Source organism: Callithrix jacchus, chromosome 4 (genome assembly GCF_049354715.1).
Source record: "Callithrix jacchus isolate 240 chromosome 4, calJac240_pri, whole genome shotgun sequence".
Lineage (NCBI taxonomy): Eukaryota > Metazoa > Chordata > Mammalia > Primates > Cebidae > Callithrix > Callithrix jacchus.
In genome coordinates this window covers 16,313,961-16,336,612 of record NC_133505.1, presented here as the reverse complement: position 1 = coordinate 16,336,612, position 22,652 = coordinate 16,313,961, and the positions used below count along the sequence as shown (strand labels likewise).

The following is a 22,652-nucleotide window of genomic DNA, read 5'->3' as shown; positions in this document are numbered from 1 at the left end:
TCTCTCTCTCTCTCTCTCTCTCTCTCTCTCTCTCTCTCTCTCTCTCTCTCTCTCTCTCTCTCTCTCTCTCTTTCTCTCTCTCTCTGTGTCTCTTTCCCTGCCTTCCTTTCTCTCATAATAGGTCTGTTGTCCGGTGTGCATGGTGAATCAATACAAGGAGACACTGAGTTGCAGTAGAAATAGAGGTTTAATTGTAGGGCTGCCAAATGAGGAGACAAGAGGAAACCTCAGAGCTGTCTCCCAGAGGAGTTTGAAGCTAGGGATTTTCAGGGTTTTGGAGTGGGCTGAAGAATTGGTATCATTGACTGGCTGAAGAGTGCAAGGTGAAGTCTTGGGACAGGGTGATGAAGAAACTGTATCTTCTTGCTAATTCAATTTCTCTGTAGGGATCTTCAAACTGGTTGGTGTCAGCTGTTCCATGGGAATTCAGGATCTGTTTAAGCAATTCTTAAGCAAAAGCCTTATAAATGTCATGTCAGAAATCCTAACTACAGGAACAATGGGGATGCAATGGACAGCATCTAGTGTTTTGTGACTTACAGTTACAAGGAAGTGTGTCAAAGCGCAGCCTGATTAATGCTTAATTATAACTGCATTTCTGTACAGAATTCTTGAGGATGACTTTCATCAGGATGGCTTCAACTGTACATAGCTAGAAAGACAGGAATCTGCAGTCAGCCCACCTAGTACTGATGCTGATGACACCTCTACCCATGTACTTGCAGACTTTTAGCAACTTGGGGGTAGGACCCTGTGCAGAATTTGGCATCAATAGATGTTTTGTAAATGTTTGTTTCATAAGTGTTTGTTTAAGGAATAGGTGAATAAAGTTACTTGTTGAAAATAAACTATATTGTAAGTATGGGGAAAAATAGTTGTGTGGGTGCCAACAAGCAGTAAAAGGGTTATGGGGAGAGGAAGGGGAAATTGACTCATCTGTCCAGCTGCAGAAAGTGCCTCCTGTAAGTAAGAGATAGGAAATAAATAGAAACTTTTGGCATCAAATTGAGACGTGGAAAAACCTATCAAGGCCACTGGGCCAAAGTTTTGACTGAGATGGGGAGGTTCAGTTCTGATCATTGTTAGAAAAATCCCATAAGTAGTTTAGAGAACACTAAGCAAGGAGGGTCCTCTTTCTAACGCTCCTTATCATTAAGCTAGGAACTGAGACTGATTTAAAAGGATTAACATAATTAAAATAAGGTACTTTAAAAAGCAAGTTCCAGTGCAGAAAGAATTGGTTGTCTCTCTTTCTCTTTCCCCACCTTCCTTTCTTTCTCTTTCTTGACCCCACACTCCTCCTTCCTCCTATTCCTTTCATTCCCTTTTATCTGTGATCCCAGCATGCTATTTCAGCCAAAACTGGAGGCCTTCCTGATGGATGCATACTTCAGGTTCTATCTATCTGTTTACAAAAGCCTGATTTTCTCATCCTTGATATTTCTCCTATAACTTGGGTGCTGAAGAGATGCTGGGGCAATTCCAAGCAACTGTTACTTTTCGTAGGTGACAAGATCACTCCAAAAGATGCCTCTTTGGCATAAGAATTATTTTGAGCTAAAAGCAGTTGAGAAGAAGCAGATGAAAAGCTCTCTCTGCCTCACCCATTTGCCTAAAAGCAGGACATTCATTTATAAAGACAACAGTGTCCCTTCTCCCTTCTCTGCCAGGAAGAACAAAGGTTGATCACTAAAGACAACTTTGGGTCCTTAGCAATGAGAGGATAGATAGAAATAAGTATCACTTATCTGGAGACCACCACTGGAGGAATCTACAGGAGAAACTTCACAACTAGCCTTCAGCTACTGTATACAGTAATGCTCCCCATAAAGACACTTGGTCAACTCATATATAATGGTGGTCCCATAAGATTATAATAGAGCTGCCTGTACGGATGTGCCATTTCTTATCTTTTACATGGTATTTTTACTGTATCTTTTCTGTGTTTAGATGCAGAAATACTCCCCATTGTGTTCCAATTTGCCTACAGTATTCAGTACAGCAGCAAGCAGTTCCGGTTTGTAGCCTGGGAGCAGTAGGCTTTGCCATACGGCCCGGGTGCGTAGCAGGCTCTACCATCTAAGTTTGCGTTAAGTACCTTCTATGTGTTCACACAATCAGAATGTATCTCTGTGGCTAAGTGCTGCAGGACTGTATTTGCCTTCTCACACTTTGCTGCCCCTAGAGACTCAAAGTTCTTTTCCTTTGTCTTGCCTCTTCTCTAAAAATCTGCTATTCTTTACTAAAGAGGCTATAAAAGCCTAAAATCAAAGCTACCTCTGTGAAAACGATTCATTCCTTGGATATCTCCCATGCATAGATGAAAGACGTGAATAAACATGTTTGTTTTTCCCTTGTTAATTTGTCTTTTGTTACAGGGGTCCATTCCGACTAAAAACTAAGGGTAGAGAGGAAATTCTTTTTTTCTTCCCTATACTTTCTTTCAGTACGATAGTTTATCTCTCTGTCCAAGTATGGAACTCACTCTCCCGGGAAAATGGGGCCACAGAAGAATGTGGACTGTGTGTTGTATATGCGTTCAACATTTACGTGTGTGAGAGGCATGTCAGACACTGGCGCCTTAATGATCAGGCCATACACATACATATAGACTTGATTACATGGTAGGCATTCAGGGACCAGTAAATAAAATGTTAAGGAGTCCCAGGGCAATTAGGAACTTCTGACACAAACAGCACATGCACAAAATCTCCCCCAGTGATTTAAATTTTTTTTGATACCACTATTTTGAGAGGTCTTTCTTCGTATTAGTAAAACGTTACAACAATTCACCTCATTCTTTGCTGTACAGTAAAATTTCCCTAATTGGACCCAGCATTTTGGAATTTGTATTAATTACAACACAGTAATTGTGTTGGGTAAGAAGTTTGAAAGGAGAGTTGTAATTTAGAAATCTGTACTTTTATGAGCACTATACGTAAGCCACAGGGTTTTCATAAATTGTAATCTCAAGTTCGTTTAGCCAACTTTTCTTATTAGCACCCCATTTATTTCTGAGTTTATAGCATCTGTAACATGTAACATAATTATCGGTATTTCTTTTAACACATCCTGGAGTTTGAATGTTTTATAAAAATTAATTCAGTTGGGACTCACAAATCTCCCATCTTTCAAAATAGTAAGAGTTTACTGTATCGATTTTGGACCCTGTTCCTTGGCAGCTTTCTTTAGCCATGGACAAGTGAGTCCGTGGAAGTTAATTCGGGAGGGAGGTGTGGTTGTTCAAAGTGTGAGAGTTGATGTGATCTGGTTGTAGACTCTGCTTGCTGGATGCTGTTACCCATCGACAGCCCCTTCTTTCCAGACCCACTATGGCCAAGAGGTGCTCCACCTTTTCTCCCTGCCGCGGCTGCCTCTTGAGCCAGGTGTGCCGTCTTGCTGGTTCTTGTCTTTGTTCCTCCCCTGACCTGGTTATGATTTTTCTCTAGCAAACATAGAAAGCTGGGCTTGTCACCTTTCTTTTCCTACAACATGGGAGTCTGGGCACATTGTTATGAGGCTTTGTCTAAAGAGTCATGGTGAAAGCAAATCTCTCCCCTCCCCTGAGCTCTCTCCTCTTCCTCCCTAACTCCTTTAAAAACCTTCCCTGAGCCCTCCCTGGGTCAGGATGAGTTATTCTTGCCCTCTGTCAGTGTATTTAGGAGCGAGTTTTAGAGCCTTGGAGACCTGAGTTTAAATATCAGTCCTAATACTTGTACCTTGTCATCATAAGCAAGTTTCGGAATTCTATTTCCTTAAAAAAAAAGAGAGAGAGAGACGACAAAACTCCTTGCAGCGTACTAGGAGGATTAGAGATAATACACATTAACATATGTAGTACCGAAAAAGCAAATGTTCAAGGATGGTAGCTATTTTTATTATTCTAGCACTTCCCACACTGTACAGTGAGTATGCTCACTTGTCTGTTTTCCCCTCAGGACTGTGAGCTCTTTTGGAGACTATTTCTATATCTCCAAACTTTGGGACGAAGTGTGGTGTGGAGTGGACATTACATAAATGTGTTTTGGATGAACGAATCAGTGGAAATTAATGGACATCTTTAAGTAGGCTGCCTTGGTTTGTGCATTATTCAGCAGGCCTCTTTCTTGGGACCTATTGGAGATTAGAGGCCATTCTAAATAATGAGGCAATCAGAACAGGGAAAAGAACAAAGTAAAAAAATTGGATTCAATATTTTGGTTCTTAAAACGTTGCATGCCTATGGATAATGATAAAACTCACCATATGTAGGACTGAAGGTAACTGGCATGCTTGGAATGTCATATGCTCAACATTAGAATGATGATACATCACAGGTTTTCTTTCCCCCGACTACTGGGCCTTTCTCATTTATAGGCAGGACAATCATTATTTTCCTTCCAGGTACTGTTCATGAGAAATATTCAGACCTTATAGGAACTTGCAAAATAAACAGCTGTTGGCATCTCCTTGGGAAGAAGAGAAAATCCAAAGCTTTGATAGATAATAAACTGGAGCCCTCCTGGGAGATTCTAAATGGCTCATAAATACAACTGGTGGAATATTGCCTGCATGTATTTTCCACTTACACTCACCTTTGAGGTTCTGCTGGCCCCCTGAGAATCAATACACACAATAACCGAATTGCTGATATATTAATCTTGCTGCTGATCTTAGCATTTCTTTCTCCCAAAGTGGGAATAAGGCTAGGAGAGGAAGTGAAATCTAGAGCACTGTGAAAGTAATGGGGGAAAATTTCATTTCCAGAATTCAGAAAATATATAAAGTCATTCTCTTTCTCTCACCTCACAAAGGCACCTTGACAGAGTGCCCTGACTGGCCCAGAGCCATGGACTTCAGTTTATCCTGAGCACCTTGCACCCTCCTCAATCCTGGCTTTGTGACCTTCTAAGAACAAAGCCAACACTCCAGGTCATGTCTGGGCTAGAAGTTCCGTTAGAACAAGGAGCCACCCGCTCCAGAGCCCTCACGACGCCAAAAGGGTTTCATTCCCATGGTATAGCTTATCATAGTAAAGGGGAGAGAAAAATAATGCTTCCTCTGCCTTTCTGAGTTCTTAGTTGGGACAGACACCTGTAAAGACAGACTAACAAGAGAAAAGCAAACAGAGGTTTATGAACATGTGTATCTCATGTACATGCAGGGAAAATGAGGGGGTTTCAAGAGTAAATCTCAAAGTCGTGACGTTGGCTTTGGGCTTAAATATCATCATTTCCTGGAATAAAGAACGAAGCGGGTAGAGAAAGCCAATTATGGGGTGATGATCAGAAAAAGACTATAGACAAGAGCAGGATTTGTTATGCACATTTAACTTGGTACCTTCTTCCTTGATCAGAGTCTCTGTTGACTTATTCACTCATCCCTGTGCAGAGAGAGAGAGAGAGAGAGAGACACCTTTACAAATGGAGATTTCTCTTACAGATATAAATTTCTCTCTCTTTTTTTTTAAGACAGAGTCTCACTGTCACTGCTGAGTGCAGTGACATAGCTCACTGCAACCTTGACCTCTGCCTCCTGGGCTCAAATGATCCTCCCATCTCAGCCTCCTGAATAGCTGAGACTACAGGCATGTGCCACCATGACTGGCAAAACTTAAAACAAATTTTTTTTAGGGATGGGGTCTTGATATGTTGCCCAGACTTGTCTTGAACTTCTGGAGGCAAGCGATCCTCCCACCTTGATCTCCCAAAGTGCTGGGATTACAGGCATGAGCCACTATACTTGTCCAAATTTCTCTTATAAAAGGGTCACTTCTACTGTTTCCAGAGCCTCTCCTGTGGCTGTTGTTTCTCAAAATAAGACCTCAAAATAATCCTAATGTCAAAAGGACATATTTGGGGGTGTCATATTCTGGTGCTTATTGTCATATTTTGGGTTGACATGTCCTGAACCCCATCATTAGCAAAGGGGTAGTTTTTAGGTATTCAGGACTGAATGCGCTTCAGAAGGTGAAGCTGGTGGTGAACATCTAAGATTTATACCAGCTGCAGAAGAAGCCCTCAGGTTGGGGGCAGGAAGGGGATTTCCTTTCAAGATGAGCCTGAAAGGCTAATACCCATTACCTAAATGTACCAAGTGAAGGTTATCAGAAGGAGGGGAAAAAGTCAATTCTTTTATTTTTGCGTGGGGTTTTTCTCCTCCTGCCCCCTACTTAGAAGACAAATGAAATTATGATCCAAGAGACACGCAGATGAATGGTGTGCACATCTCTCCATGGCAGGGTGAAGAGCGGTGCAGAGGGCTAGGAAGGGGGGAAGTACAGGCTCTGGGGTGGGACAGTGCTGGGTTAAATGGCTGGCCCTTGGCTTCCTGCGCAAGTCACCTCACCTCCAGGAGGTTCAGGAACCTGTTCTTGAAAATACCAGTCATGTCAGCCTTTCCAGTTTGATGTGAGAGTTGAACATGAGAATGAAAAGTGGCGGATCTCATTTTGGATTCCTGTATTGTGTGAGTTTTGATGGGGTGGTAGGATTCTGGCCACCATGGAAGCTAAACCTTTCATACGTCCTTTTCCAGGTTCCCATCCAGGGGACAGTTGCAAAATTACCTGTGGTGGCTGTGTTGGGGCTCAGAATGCTGTACCCCAAAGTATGGCACCTTGGCATGCTGATTATTTTTGAGCTGAAGGAAGCAGGAAGGCCTTAGAAGCAAGGAGATGTCTGACCTTCTCCCGTCCTCCTGTCTTCTGCCCCTCTCTCTCTCCCAAAGCAAGCCATAGAATGGAGAAAGTTCACTCTCTGGCCTGCCTGTCCAAAAATAGGTCATAAGATCCTCATGTGACCTGTGTCCTTTCCTCCATTCCGGAGAAAAGAAATGCTACACAGAGAGATTGAGGAGAATATGAACAAATGGTTTTGCTGGGATTCCCGCTCAGTTTCATGTCATTAGATCATACCCTTCTTGTCCAATTGCATTTCTCCACAACTATCCACTGCTTTCATCAGCCTTAACTTAAAAATACTGTTTCCCCTGTGTCTTTAGGTCTTCATTTCTGATGGTTTCTATGTCACGTAAAGCTTGATAAATTTGTTATGCATTTAATCTGTCTTTTGTTATAAGGGTGTCAGCCATAACCCTCGGAAGGAAGATATATTACTTCACTCATACAGCTGAGTCCGGGATCCAGATTCTGATGGTGAGGCTGGAAGCAGATAGTAACCAGAGAGAACCTGTGACAAAATCCACACATTGTCCCCACTCCCTAGCTCTCCTCGGTTTCGGCTGATTCTAAGAGCTCGGTTTTCTAGCCCTTGGGTCAGTTCTATGAATTACTGACACTCTTCCAACAAATTCCTTTTCTGCTCACAATTAATAGGTATTGTCTTTTGCTTGAATCCAGGAGCTCTGACCATTATCGAGGGAAGAAAAAGTAAGGTCTTCTCACCTATTGCAAGGGTCATGGCTGAGACATCCATAATAAAAGCTTAGCAAGAAAACAATTATACAAATGTATTTACAGTTTATGTAACATGGGAGGCTTTAGAAATGAAGATGCTCCCAAAACAGAAAAATCTGTGTAATCTTATGCTTAGATTTGATGACGGATGGACAGTTGTGCCGAAGTGTGATTGGACAAAGGGTGTCTGATGTAATAAACAGAAGGGAATTTAACAAGGCCTGTTCGCTCAGATTCTTCTCTGTGTCCTTGTGTCTTCAGAGACAAGGACATTCCTTTCCTCCAGATCTAGAGAGGGCACCTCTGGAATGAGCAGGGTCTTATGAACTGCTTTAGAGGAAGATCAGGGAATTCTTTTATGACCTGCTTCAGGAGAGAAGGGTGGAAGCAGGTCAGAGAGATCTTCTTGCTCCTGCGATTTTTCTCAAATGCCAAAGTGCCATATTCTGGGGTAGCATGTCCTGAGCCCCATCAGTTGCAATATGTAAAGAGGATAACCGTGCCAGGGCACCTACGAGGATGCCTGTGAAAGGTGGCACTCAACACAAGGGAGCTACGGTTATTATTAGCCCATAGGCATTCCAGGATTTCTACTGTTTGCTTTGGCATTCCACGGTTTCACACTTGATCCAACTACAGTCATGCATTGCTTAATGGGGCTACATTCTGAGAAATGCATCCTTAGGGGACTTTGTCCTGTGGGAACGTCATAGAATGTGCTTACACAAACCTAGCCTACTACGTACCTAGACTATATGACGTAGCCTATTGCTCCTAGGCTACTAACCTATATGGCATGTTCCTGTGCCAAGTATCACAGGCAATTGTGACACAGAGGTATTGTGATATAAACATGGAAAAGGGAAGTAAGAATATGGCATTATAATCTTGTGGGATCATCGTCTCACATGTGGTTTGCTGTTGACTGAAACATCATTACATGGTACATGACTGTATTCAAATATCCATGAAGTGTAATATTTTGCCAAAATACAAATTTAAATTGCCTTTGGAAGAGTACACATCAGATTAGTTCCCGTTCACTATTTTATGAGGAGCACATACTATTTGCAATCATCAAAAATAGTAAATATATTTTCATTTAAAAAAAGAAACATGGTTTTGGTTTGAATTGTGTATACTCAGAGGCAAGAAGCTTTTGTGATTTACTGATCTCCACATCATTGTGTAATTGTATTTAAGAGTGGTATCCCAGCCGGGCGCGGTGGCTTAAGCCTGTAATCCCAGCACTTTGGGAGGCCGAGGTGGGTGGATCACGAGGTCAACAGATCAAGACCATCCTGGTCAACATGGTGAAACTCCGTCTCTACTAAAAATACAAAAAATTACCTGGGCATGGTGGCGCATGCCTGTAATCCCAGCTATTCGGGAGGCTGAGGCAGGAGAATTGCCTGAACCCAGGAGGCAGAGGTTGTGGTGAGCCAAGATCGCGCCATTGCACTCCAACCTGGGTAACAAGAGCGGAACTCAGTCTCAAAAAAAAAACAAAAGAGTGGTATCCCATGGATGTTCAGGATCTTCTTTTAGAATAACCAACTCTAAAAAGACTTCATGGATAAAGAAACTCTAAGAAAATAAAATTTAAAATTTAATAATCTGTATTAAGGCCTGGATCATAATCTACATTCAAATAGTAATCAATCTATTAATAGCCATTTGCTCCATTCACAAGCTTGACCATGCATGCCTCAGTGCTAAAGTATTTTGTTGGTCAGCAAAGTCTTTGTGACTCAAAGGATGGTTTCCGGACCAGCAGCATAAGTATCACCAGGGAGTTTGTCATAAACCCACAGTCTCAGGTCCCATCCTAGGCCTACTGATTTAGTATCTGCAGTTTCCTTAGCCAGGTGTGGTGGCCCAGACCTGTAATTCCAGCACTTTGAGAGGCCAAGGTGGGAGGATTTCTTTAGCCTAACGGCTTGAGACCAACCTGGGCAACATAGCAAGACCCCTCTAAATAAAGAAAGAAATAGAATCTGCATTTTACAAGATCTCCAGGTGATTCATAATAGCATCGAAGTTTAAGAAGCATTGATAAGTAAGTTGGCCATTAGTGGCTGGAAGAAGTGTCAAGGCATTTCCCTAAACCAGATTGGGACGAAATTTGTAAATCCATTTTCAAGTATCAAGGATTTACTTGTTAACCAAAGTGAGTACTATATTCTTTAAGGGAGTAGCCCAGGGAAATTTCTGTCTTACCTCCAGTGAAATTATCAAGGATTTTTGCTTGTTTATCAGATTGAGGGGTTGAAGGGAGCGGAAATCTCCTTTTCTGCTTATCTGCCTCTGGCTTAAACTAAGATTTTAGAGGGCAACAGGGAAAATAATCTTAAATTGTCTGCATCGCTGAAATGTGGTGATTTCATCTTTTGGTGTGGGATTGGGTCAACTTGCATTTTCCTCAAGCCATTTGTTCAAGATGAGAAGTTCCTGCACCAGAAACAGAGAAGTATAATCAGCAGAATGGATTGGATCCTGAGGAAGCCATTATCACGGAGTGTCAGTGAGCAAAATTAACATGTATTTTTAATAAGTTTATAATTACTTATCCTACGATAGGCCATATGGTCTATTCACTTTCTGTGGACTCAGACACTTCAGCCCTCAAATGCCATTTAGTTTGAAACACGCACACACATACCCACATCCTCTTCCCTCAAAGAAAACAAAAAAAATTGTATTTTGAGCTCCAAAATAGTTTCTTAAGGAGGAGAAATTTGTATTGCTATCAAAGGCAGGAATTTTACACTCATATCTAGAAAGACACAGCGACACATTTTTGCCCTCCCTCAGGCCTCTCCTTTTAACTTGATGGCTCAGTTATCTGAGCAGAGGGCAGCACAGCTGTGCAGAGTTTTCAGCTGGAAGTGTCGACTTCCTTGTTTTTGTGAATTTTTGCAGCAGACCTAGTATTGTTATTTAGATAACCATTGTATTTTTTTTTATTAGAATTCCATTAAATTGAGAAACAAAGGACCCTGTGTTGCTTTCAAGGAGAAAATGCCTCTGTTTTCCCATTTCTAGGCTGTATTTGAGGAAGGCCTTTTGATGATATTCTCGTGAACTTACTTTTAGAGAAAAGCATGTATTTTATGACTTCATTTGGGTCTTTAAAAACTGCCGATTAAGCAGTGCCCCTCAAAACAATTTTTTTCTTCACTAATAGGCTGCAAGAAGTCTCATCTTTTTATAGTTACCTTAGAGGGGTTCCACATGACATAAAATGACTATTTTTCAACACATTCTGAGGAATGGCATAATACGAGTCAGCTTTAGAGGGACAAATCAGTCAATTCAAGATACCAGTGTATTTTTAAAATTTATTAGTGGAGTTTTTTAAAGTCAGCCCGGTCACTTGGAAAATTCTACCTTTTAAATAAGCAAGAGCTGTAGCTTTGATCAACAAGACGCAGATCACAGCTCGCTCAGCTCCATCTTCAACTTGCTAATTTAGAGGAATTATCTGCAACTTGGAAAGGCCAGTTCCAGAAAGCCACAGTGGGCAGGGCCTCCATTCACCTTTCCTAGCTTTTTAACCCACTGTTTTCAGCGATCAGTAAATGAAATTCAGACCTAGGTTTTCCAGTTATAAACTCCTTCTTTCCATAGAATCACATAACTCCCAGGTAGGAAGGGACACCGGCTCTATCTATACCAGCTCCTGGGTAGTGAGCACCTGGGGCCCTGCATTGGGCTTTGCCTTTGTGCCATCAGCACCTGAGCAAGTCCGGGACTCACTGTGTCTATTCCCCATGAGCAGCTAGAGCATCAAAGCTGCAACCTTGCTCTAGAGACCTCCCCCTTGGACCAACTCCCACTAACTGAGCCTCTAACTTGATGCGTGAGCTTTGAATGGGGGTCTGCTTACCCAGCACAGTAAAGCCAAACATCCACACGACGGTTTTGCAGTGGGAGAAAGGATGGTGTTTATTTGTGGGGCATCAAGGGAGAAGAATGGAGCAGCTCACAGTTAAGACCCAGCCACCCTGAGGGCTGACAAGCAAGGCTTTTGAAAGGCAGGGGTCCGTTTCAGGGAAGCAGAAGCTATCAGTAAAATCATAAATCAATACATGGAGGTTATATGCTGGTTTGGACTTAAAAAGTAAGATATCTGGAAGTGAGGATTTACAGGTCACAGGTGGTTTTAAAGTTCTCTGATTTGTGATTAAGGAAGAGAAACTGTCTAGAAACTTGGAGTCAGCAGAAGGGAATATTAAGACCCTCAGAAAGAAATTTAGTACAAAGAGCCAAGGTCTGAGTTCAGTCCTTGGTTCCTGTTGATCTGAGGTCTATGTTCCAATGGATACATTTGGTGAGTATCTCTAGGTTTCTGAAAAGCAAATCCAGGATGTATGTTAAGATGTTACTTTTAGTTTCTGTATGGAACAAACACCTTGTGATGCTTTCTTGGTTGTTTTTTTTTAAGCTGTCATTACCTTCTTGCTTATCAGGTTGTCATTTACTTCTTAGGGCTAGATAGCTGCCGAGAATCTGCCTTGAAGGAACTTAAGGTTTTCCTTTATTTACAGGCTGGAGGGGGCCTGGAGGCCCCAAGTGGGGTCCCTGCTCCATCTCAGCCTCCCTTTATATCCAGCAAGAGAGGCTTCAGTGTACCACTCAGAGCTGGACACAGCTTCTGTAACTGGGAGGTAACGAAGCATCTGTGACAGATCCCCCCCTCGCACAGCTTTAGCGACCAGGGGTCCCCAGAGAAAGGGCTGTGTCATTTCACTCCCCCAAAGGCAGGTCGAAGTTACATGACTCCTAAGGACCTGAGGTGCAGCCCGTATTGGCAATATTAGCCTTGGGCTGTTTTTGAAGACATCCTGAAAGCATTGAAAAGGTCAGAAGGGAGAATTCATGAAAGTGCCCACAAGACAAAGTCAGCGTAAACATCTATAGGGTCCAGAGGCCGTGGTGTCCTCTTATGACAGCATTAGTCAATTAGGAACCTACTGTCCCCTGTGGGGGAGGAAAAATCATTGTCTTTCTATCCTCCATAGTTCTTAGCTGCGTCTCCCAGTAACAAAACATAGGTTAACAAGAGGAGAACAAACAGAAGTTTCATAACATGTATACCTCTTGTACAGATGGGAGAAAGCCCAGCAAAAAATGAGTATCTCTCCAGAGTAGATCTCAAAGAGTTATCTTAGACTGCAGGCTTAAATGCCATCGTTCTCTGAAAGAGGCAAAAGAGGAGTGGGGACAGAGGTTGAAGTGGCTGTGACTGGCACCTGAAACAAAGGGAAGGTTTGTTATGCAAATTTAAGGTGATGCCTTCTCCATAGATTCAGGGTTTCATTTATGCTTCCTTCTCTTTCTGGTTCAGAGACGGAGACATGCTTATGATAGAGATTTCCTATAGAGGTGTAAGTGTTTCTTAGAAAGGGCTTACTTCTCAGAGCTTCTGCTTGGTCTGAAGTTTCTCAAAATGTCAGCTCAGAATAGTCTTTAAGTCAAAGCAGTATATTTTGGGTTGGCGTGTCCTGAACCCTCTCCTCTCCTTTCCATTCCTTTCTACACAAGCATTTACCCTTCGGGTTAGAAAGTAGCTAGTGAGGCCGGGTGTGGTGGCTCATGCCTGTTATGTCAACCCTTTTGCGGGGCTGAGGCAGGCAGATCACCTGAGGTCAGGAATTTGAGACCAGCCTGGCTAACATAGTGAAACCCCATCTCTACTAAAAATACAAAAATTAGTTGGGTGCGATGGCATGCACCTGTCGTCCCAGCTACTTGGGAGGCGGAGACAAAAGAATAGCTTGCACCTGGGAGGTGGGGGTTGCAGTGAGCTGAGATCACACCACTGCACTCCAACCTGGGCAACAGAGTGAAACTCCATTGCAAAAAAAACAAAAGAAAGCTGGTGGATGGAGTAGAAGATTGTTGGGGCTCAAAACTGATACTCCAAAATAATGGTTCTTTGACATACTGCACTGAAGAAGGCTAAGTTCCTTTTCCTTTCCCACTGTTACTTCCAAAGAAGTTGAAGTTCCTTTATCTGCCTAAGATCCATACTCACCAAGGAGAACAGTTGTTTTTCTCTTTTCCTTCCAAGGCCAAGAATATAACCACACCAGAGCAAGGCTTTCACCATCAGAGAGCTATTTACAAGTTAATCTCTTATTCCATTCCTTCTCCCTGGTAATCTTTTATCACCGCTCAACGGAATCCTTTTTCTCTCCCTCCCATAGCCTGCTTTGTCAGGATGGCATATGGGCTTCTGAACCTCAGTGTGGGGTTGGATCTTCTTTCCCAAGGCTTGTATACTCTCGTATACACGTTAAAGAAATTTGGATTTTTTTTCTCCTATTAATCAATTTTCCTCCTGTTAGTGATTTTCAGTGAACCTCCAGGACCCTCACAAAATTAACCAGAAAAGCGAAAAAGCCAACCATACCCTCTTGCCCAAAGAAAGGCAGTGTGACTGGTAGAAAGAGGGACACTGTGTCTTCCCGTGAGTATTGGAGTTTTGCTTCATGTATTGGGCTGGACATCGCTCATTTCTAAATTAATTGAGACATGACTGAGACTTCAAAGAACTGTATGAATTTTCTGTTGCCTAAGACTGAACAGAAAGTTGTGGGGAATATCCTAGTTTTTATTCCCAGACAAGGGAAAGATTCCCCAGCAGAGAGTGTAAAAGAGAAAGTGGGTGTGAAAAATATTACGCCCCGTGACGCCTGCATGATGGATGGGCTGGTTACAGCCTCTATCTTCCACTCAACAGAAACTCCTGGGCTGTTAGCAGATATTTGCAGATTCGTTTAACAAATACCTGTGGTTGTCGGCATACTTGGCACTCGATAGCCCTAGAGAGAAACCACTCAACAAGCCTCATGCTTTGCCCTCAAGGAGCTGACGCTCTACTGGGAAATGAAGACCAGTCGGTAAAAAATGAAAATGAGTTTTCAATGTGACAGGCATTGCTAAGGATGCCGACATGCACCTGACCCTGTCTCAGAGGCCTTCCATGGGAAGCTAGGCTTAATCTGAGACCTGAGGGACCAGTAGGTATTGGCTGGACAAGAAGAGGAAGAAGAGGAAAGAGGCAGAGGGAAGAGAAGTGTTTTTCAGACAGAGTCGACAGTAGGAGAGAAAGGCTGCAGAGAGATAAACGGCGGAGAAATTGGAAGGTAGAATTGAAAGTGAGAATCACAAGAAATTATAATTGAGAAACAGGCAGCATTTCGTCTTGAAGGGCCTTATAAGCCACATTCAGTTTGCATTTTAATCTGAGGACAGTGTTGATTTTTAGCAAGGGAAGGATCATATTTGCACTTCCGAACAATTTTCTCCAAAGTAAGGTAATAAGAAGAAACTATTAGATCCTTTAATTACATTGTTTAAAATGTAACCTTTAAGATTTTCTAATACATTTATTACCCATACCTTAATATGGTCGCAGGAGGACGTGCATGTAATTTATAAATACGTACATATTCGGGAGTGCAGGGGTGATTGCTTTAGAAAAGTCACTCTGGCTGCTGCTATGGGTTGGAGGACGGCAAGGGCAGAGGCAAGGAGGCTTGTTAGAAGGCTGTTGTGCTGACCCAAATGGAAATGATAGAGGTGGGAACCAGCAGAAGGGCATTGAGTGTAGAAAGAAGTGGCTAAATGGAGGCAGGACGTTAATGTTTTGTTTCCATTAGGGATCTCCGGCATCCACAGGCCAATTGATGGGTCAGGAGAAAAAAGAGCACTGGCCGTCAAAAAGATCCAGCTTTCAAGTCCTGCTTTCTTCACTTATTACGAGATTTGGGCAAATCATTTGCTCACTGAGGCTTGGTTTCCTCAATCGTAAAAATGGGGTTCTCAATATAAGACCCTACTGGCCACCTGGGCCAAGTGCCGGGCAACTGAAGGGATAACAAAGAAAGGATGACTTTGAAGATTACAAAGCATTAGGAAAATGATAACCATTTTTCCAACAAGTACTTCATTTTTGTGTATAAGTTGTCACCAAAACCACAATTTGACTTCATGTTCATTTTCAGTTAAAATGAGGAAGCTAACTATCCTTATGCTTAGCAAAAGACAGCTTCTTTTCTTATTAACGTTGAAAACAGTAATAAATGGGTCAAGTGGTTATGCCTTTTCCTCCTCAAGAAGCCTTGAGACTCAGTTTCCTCATGTGTCCGTGGAAAATAATGGCATCTGTCCTATCTATCTCTTCACTGAACCCCTCAGAAGGGGCACATTAATACTCACTGAGATGGCGGTCAGGAACGTTCATTCCCCACAACTTCCTTATGTGACCTTGAACAAGTCGTGCAACAACCTCTAGCCTTGATTTCCTTGTCTGTAAAGTGTGAGTGAGGGTGGGATAGATGATTTCCAGGCACCCTCCAGATATCGAACATCATTATCTACAAGAGGTGAACGAAGAGATGAAATATGAAGCCTGCTTTGTCACAGTTGTGATTTTGTTTGCCTGGTTGAAAAGGAAAGGCGAGGAAGCTTTAGGGGAAATAAAAAGTTTACCACTAGAATTATCTGCACATTAACCAAGCCATGGAAAATGGAAGAAGCTGTGAAGATTTTCTCAATATGCAGAGCCACCAGGCAATTGCTGACAATAAAATTGTGAATTCAGCAATTCCATGCTGTGTTTTAATTTTCTGGCACTGGCGTGCCCATTATTTAAGCATGCATTTGGATTGGTGCCAGCTGCCCTCATCACCACGGCTCAGAAGGGATGCTGAGAAGCCGCCCCCAGCTCACACCAGCAGGTCTGGGGCCCCTGCAAACCCTATTCCTCTGGAAGGTCAGGAAAGGGAGGTAGGACAGCAGACTTTATATAGGACAGAGGGAAACTGGGAGATAATTGGAGAAACAGTGAGGAAGAGAGTGGGAGAGGACAACTGGAAGAAACGTTGGAACAGAATGAAGGGAAAGAGGGAGAGAAGGCCACGAATGTAAATGTTTCATGGTCAACGTGAACGGGTGAAATTAGGTACCAGAATAAGGTATGAGAAGAAAATAAAAGATGGGAATCTGCAATGACTCTTAAGTCCCAGATCTCTTTCTGGCCTCTGGTCAGGGGCATGGTCGGTGGACCATCTCTAGCTGCAGTGCCTTCAAGATCTGCTATAGCATTTGAACTGAAGCCATGCTCTTCCCCCAGCTCTTCCTGGGTAGCCCCCAGGCAATGGCTGAGCAGGGTGAGTGCTCACCCAATATTGGCCCGGCCAATATTTGCCTAATGTGGGACTCCGATCCAGAGTTCCTCGTTAGACTGGCTGACACTCTCTCGGAGCTGCCCTGTAGGTGAAGATTCTTCCTACCCTACCTTCCTCCTTTCCCCCCTTATAATCATTAGTTTTACGTGTTCACCTGGCTAGGTGACAGTACACAGTCATATAATAAAACACTAATCTGGGTGTAACTATAAATGTGTTTTATAGCTGTGGTTAGCATTTATGTCACTTTGTTAGCAGTGGCAAATCCATATGGGTCTGCAGCAACCTCAGTTCTTGCCTCTTCAGAAGAAAGAATTCGACCGAGGGGCGTAAGGCGGAGTGAGAGGCAGAGATGAGTTCTAGAGCAGCAGTTAACGTTTATAAAAAAGTATCAGGGCAGGAATGAAAGGGAGTGAAGTTCACTTGGAAGAGGGCCAACTGGATGACTCGTGAGATCAAGCCCACTGTTTGACCTTTGATTTGGGGTCTTGTACACTGGCAGGCTTTCAGAGGGTTGCATCCGTTCTCCTCTGATTCTTCCCTTGGGGGTGGTCTGCCAGCCCTTGAGAGGGGCCGCATGCGCAGTGAGTTTATTGAAGTTGTGTGTATGCTCACTTAAGGGTTTTTCCCTTACCTTCGAGTGTTCTTAGGAAAAGGTCATGTACCAGTTAAACTCCGCCATTTTGCCTCTTAGGGTGCCTGCTTGAGCCCACTTGCCCAACTCCTGAGATCTTATCGGAAGCTGCTGGTCACCAACTTCAGGTGTTTTCTTTCTATTGGGAGACTGCCTTTCCCTGACGCCGGCTGTGACCAATTATGATTTTAGAGGGTCAGTTTAACAGCTGCCTGACCATCACCTGATGGCTGCCCAATGTCCCCGGTGTGGTCGGGGGAGCTCTCCTACCCTGCTCATGTCTGTCTGACAGCCTACTGTAACAAGCTGACTTTAAGTAAAGGAGATGACTCTTAATAATGTGGCTGGGCCTCATCTAGTTAGTTGAAAACCTTAAGAGCAAAACTGAGGCTTGCCAGAGAAGAATAAAATCTGCTTTGAGATTGGAGCATCGACTCTTACCTGGGTTTCCAGCCCACCCTACAGGTTTCAGACTTGCCACCCGCCACAACTGCATGAGCTAATTCCTTAAAATAAGCCAACCATCTCTAATTGGTTCTGTTTCTCTGGAGAACCCTCACTAATCCGTCCCTTTTGTTTCACAGGCATCAGAACTGCATCACAGTCTGAAGGCTTTCCCTCATCACCCCTGCTCCCTCTCACCTTTATCCTTTATGATGTTACCTTCAATAAATCTCTTCCCCTTCTAACTCCATCTTGCCCTCTGCTTGAAAGGAGCCAACCACACCATCCCTTGGCTTCATTTACACTTTTCAGACTATGAGTTCAGTTTTACATTAGAATATCTGAGCATGATTGATAACACCTCAGGATCTTATAGCACTTGAGTGGTAGGAAAAGAAGCTGAAGAAATATAGTGTAAAAACAGAAATGAAAGGAAGGTCGAAGGCTAGGAGAAATATGGGGTCACAGCTAGGAGAAGTATAAAGGAAATTGCCTTTCCAGAAATGTCAGATTTGAATGTTTTGTTTAATAGATCACCTCCCAAGGGCTTTTTGCAAACAGTGGCATGAGAAGATACCAGGCAGGAAAGCGAAGGAACAGACAAGCACACATTGATGTTTGCCTCACTTTTGCTTTTTGCTCATTGGAGAATCTATTAAAAATGTGTTATTTCCCCTTTGCCAATTGCCATCTCTTCAATTACCTTATTTAAGAACACACAGGAAAACAGTATTCCTTGCATCTGCTCCAATTTTCTCCCCAACTTTTATAGCTTCCTCTGCCTGATTTCTTAACAAAAGGAAACTACGTTGTAGAAACTGCTGCTGTTTCACTGCGGATTCTTTTCCTTGGTTGCTTTACTCGTGGTTTATAGAGAGAATGACTGCAGACCATCCGAGATGATATGTGTGATACAATGATAATGTGACGTCACCAGCTCAGTTCACTGCACATGGCTCAGAATGAAATGTGAGTACCAATTAAAGCAGCTGTACCTGTATCCTTGCAGGACATTACCTGACAGGCTCTGAAGTTGGATTTGCCTTTTGAAGCCTGTGTTGACTTCCCTTAAATCTGCAGAGCAGCTGTTCATTCTTTCTTTCATCTATTTATTTAGCAATTCTTAACTGAGGGCCTAGTAGATGTTGGGGACTATGCCAGATGCTGAAGAACTCATGGAATGTTAACGTCCCTGCCCTCAGAAGGCTTCAGGTCTATTTTTCAAGTAAATCCTAACTCGGCTGACTGTGTTTCTGGATCACACCGCTTTAATCATTCATGACACTGTAGCCTTTTTTTTTTCTTTTTTGAGACGGAGTCTCACTCTGTTGCCCAGGCTGGAGTGCAGTGGCATGATGTCAGCTCACTGCAACCTCTGCCTCCTAGATTCAAGCAATTCTACTGCCTCAGGTCTCTTGAGTAGCTGGGATTACAGGCATGCACCACCATGTCCAGCTAATTTTTTTGTATTTTTAGTAGAGATAGAGTTTCGCCTTATTGGCTAGGCTGGTCTCGAACTCCTGACCTTGTGATCTGCCCACTCGGATTCCCAAAGTGCTGGGATTACAGGTGTGAGCCACGACGCCTGGCCATTAGGGTGTAGCTTAAGCAAGCTTTGAGGACTTCTCCTAGTGTCTTTTCCCAGGTGTAATGGTGTGACAGCCATGAGTAGAAAGCACATCAAGGATGTCTATTGCTCCACACAGCCAGGGAAGGAGCCACAGACCTTGCTGGCAATAAAGATCTTGAGGTCTTTATTGCTGAAAGCCGGTTGGCATCTGCCAGTCAGGTTCAGCTCTTATTTGGCCCCATTAATTTAATACACTAGCCAGACCAGACAGCACAACTGAGCAGCCAATCTCTGACCTCAATTGGAAGTCACTTGAGATGAAGCAGACTGTGTTGCTGCCCACTTCCAATCAATATGGCTTCTGTGATAACTCGGTCACCAGTGTTCTGTTTCCAGGGCATCAGAATTCCTTATGCAAATGACTTTGCATTAACCTGGTGTGTTGGTCAAAGTTTTCAGGAAAACAGAACTAATCAAAATGTACGTGTGTATGTGTGTGTGTGTATGTGTGTATGATAGAGAGAGAGAAGAAGAGGGGGAGGAGGGAGAGAGAGAGAGAGATGGAGAGAGAGATTTATCTTAAGAAACTGGCTCCCAGGACTATGGGAACAGACAAATCTGAGATCTATAGGACAGCCAGGCATTCTGGAAATTCCATCAAGAACTGATATTTTAGTCTTGAGTCCAATGTCCAAAGGCAGCCTGGACGCAAAATTCCTTCCTCTTTAGGGTACCCTAGTCTTTTCTATCAAGACCTTCAACTGATTTGGATGAAGCCTACCCAGGTTATGAGGTGAAGAGTGCTGAGATGTCATCCCAGAATATGCCTCTTTGGCACATGGATTATTTTGAACTAAAGGCCTCTGAGAATCAGCAGATACAGAAAAAAAACTCTAAAAACAGGTCACACGTTTTCCTTTTGTAAAGGAAATTTCCTTTTGTGAAAGGCGTCCCCTTCTGTACCTGGAAGAGAACTCTTAACAACTGTCATTAATGGTGAAGGCACTGGTTTAAATCTGCATAACAAGCCTTAATAAGCAACAGTTGTGGCCAGGTGGGGTGGCTCATGCTTGTAATTCCAGGACTTTGGGAGGCTGAGATGGGTGGATCACCTGAGGTCAGGAGTTCGAGAACAGCATGACCAACATGGAAGAGCCACATCTCTACTAAAAATACAAAAAATTATCTGGGCGTGGTGGTGCATGCCTGTAATCCCAGCTACTCGGGAGGCTGAGGCAGGAGAATCGCTTGAACCCAGGAGGCGGAGGTTGCTGTGAGCCGAGATCGCACCATTGCACTCCAGCCTAGGCAACAGGAGCCAGACTCCATCTGAAAAAAAAAAAAAAGCAACAGTTGTTTGTTCATCATAGTGTTCCTGGTCACTTTTTCATAACTGTCCTTCTTCCCCTAAAGCCCTAACCCTCTTTGGCCTAAGATGATATATAAACCCAAGTTCTAACCACCCCTTTAGGTTCCTCATCCTTGAGTGCTTCCGTGTGTATGTGCGATGCACATGTTAATAAATATCTGTTTGTTTTTCTCTTGCTAATCTGTCTTTTGTCATTCTCATTTATAGAGCCTCATCTGGAGATCCTAAGAAGGGTGGAGAACAGAGATTTTTTTCTGTCTCCTAGAGAAGATAACCTGCTTTACTTTAAGTGTACTGATTTAAATGTTAATCACATCTGAAAAAGTATCTTCGCAGCGGCATGTAGGTAGACAAGTGCTTGCCAAACAATCAGACACCGTAGCTAGACAAGATGACACATAAAGTTAATCATTTGTCTCTCATGAACTCCAGTTTTAGCGCTTTACCAAATTCCTTCTTGATAAAGTCAGTGGTGGTGGAAGGTATCACTTCACATTGAAACTAACAAAGATAGAAAAATCTATGCATTTTTTTATATGGTTTTAATTATTTTCAAAAAATTACACAAGGAATATATGATTATAGCCAAAGATTTAGGGTACATTGATCAAAAAATACAATTTAATTATAATACCACAATCCTAAAGTAACTGCTGTTATTTTTTTTACATGTAATATTCCAGTTCTTTTCTTATAATGGCATCCTATTTAGGGGAGAAAAAAAAAATCTCTTCCTTCACCCATATTACGTTCTTCAGATGGGGTCCTATAAATTAGACTGGCAAGAGAGAAACAAATGGGCTTATTAACATGTATATTATGCTTACATATGGGAGCACCTAAAGATGAGTAAAACAAAGGCATGGCTAGATGGCTTATATACCATCTTAGGCTAAAACAAGAAAAAGGGCTTTTGGCTGCTAGGAGGGAGAGACCTAGGAAATGTATAGTAGACAAGGATTGTTTATTGAGGTTTGTTATGCAGAATTAAGTCAGTGCTTCTCCAGTAGAGAGCTGTTAAAAGTCCTCCCTTCCTGGTACAGGAAAGGGTGACATCCTTTACAAAAGGAAATTTCTTTTTTAGAAGGAAAACTTTTGACCTGTTTTTAGAGTTTTCCCTGTGTCTGCTGATTCTCAATGGCCTCTAGCTTAAAATAATCCATATGCCAAAGAGGCATGTTTTGGGGTGGCAAATCTGGCACCCTTCACCTACTCTACAGAATACTGTAGAACTTGTTTTTTGTACTTGATCACATGCCGAGTGAATTATTTCCAAGATAATACATATTCTTCTACTAAAACAGCATTCGTAATTGTCTTCATATATTCTATTGTGTAAATAGACCGTCATTTACCTAACAAACCCTTTACAGCTAGACATTTAAAACATTCCAAATGTATCCCCATTATATACAAGTCTACAATAAATGTCTTTGGTCATTTGTCTAATTGGTCTTGGTGCATTCATCTATTTATTTCTCTTTGATAAATTCCAGAAAGGGGATTACTAGGTCAACAGGTGTGCACATTTTTAAAAAGCTCTTGATACATCTTGACAAGCTGCTCTTCAGGAAAATACATCAATTAATAAAAGTACTATTGTTTTAACAGCATGTGTTTATCAGCTTATGTTACTTCCATATACTAATAAATATCTCTGAATCCTCTATTTTCAGAATTAAGCTTGAAAGAAAAGCTCTTCAGAAAAAACATAATTTTGAAGTACTAAGGAGAAGAAAAACTGGTTTAATCCTACCCTTTGGCTTTGAAGAAAATTCTCATTTTAGCATTTTTAAAAGATTAAATATATTTCCCTTCACAGATGCACCATTCTACTGTAAATTTGATAATGTATTACCTAAGAGTAAGGTGATTTAAGATGAGTAAATGAAAGGCATGGTTAGATGACTTATATACCAACTTAGGCTAAAACAAGAAAAAAGGGGTATGTAAGCATAATATGCATGTTAATAAGCCTGTTTTTCTCTTGCTAATCTGTCTTTTGCCAGCCTAATTTATAGTGCCCCACCTGAAGAATC

At 42.4% G+C, this 22,652-nt stretch overlaps 1 long non-coding RNA gene across 6 annotated transcripts; it reads right to left on the bottom strand.

The window, feature by feature from the left end:
- LOC103792261 (uncharacterized) lies at positions 1 to 17,841 on the bottom strand. Of its 6 annotated transcripts, XR_013534729.1 has the most exons (6): positions 17,672 to 17,841; positions 15,626 to 15,783; positions 4,785 to 9,847; positions 4,575 to 4,685; positions 4,243 to 4,448; positions 1 to 652 (listed from the first exon to the last, which is right to left on the bottom strand). It is a non-coding gene; the product is annotated as an uncharacterized LOC103792261 (long non-coding RNA). The 6 variants fall into 6 exon arrangements; XR_013534728.1 differs by having other exon boundaries at positions 4,575 to 9,847; XR_013534727.1 differs by having other exon boundaries at positions 4,243 to 4,685.
- Between the last annotated feature and the right edge of the window lie 4,811 nt (positions 17,842 to 22,652).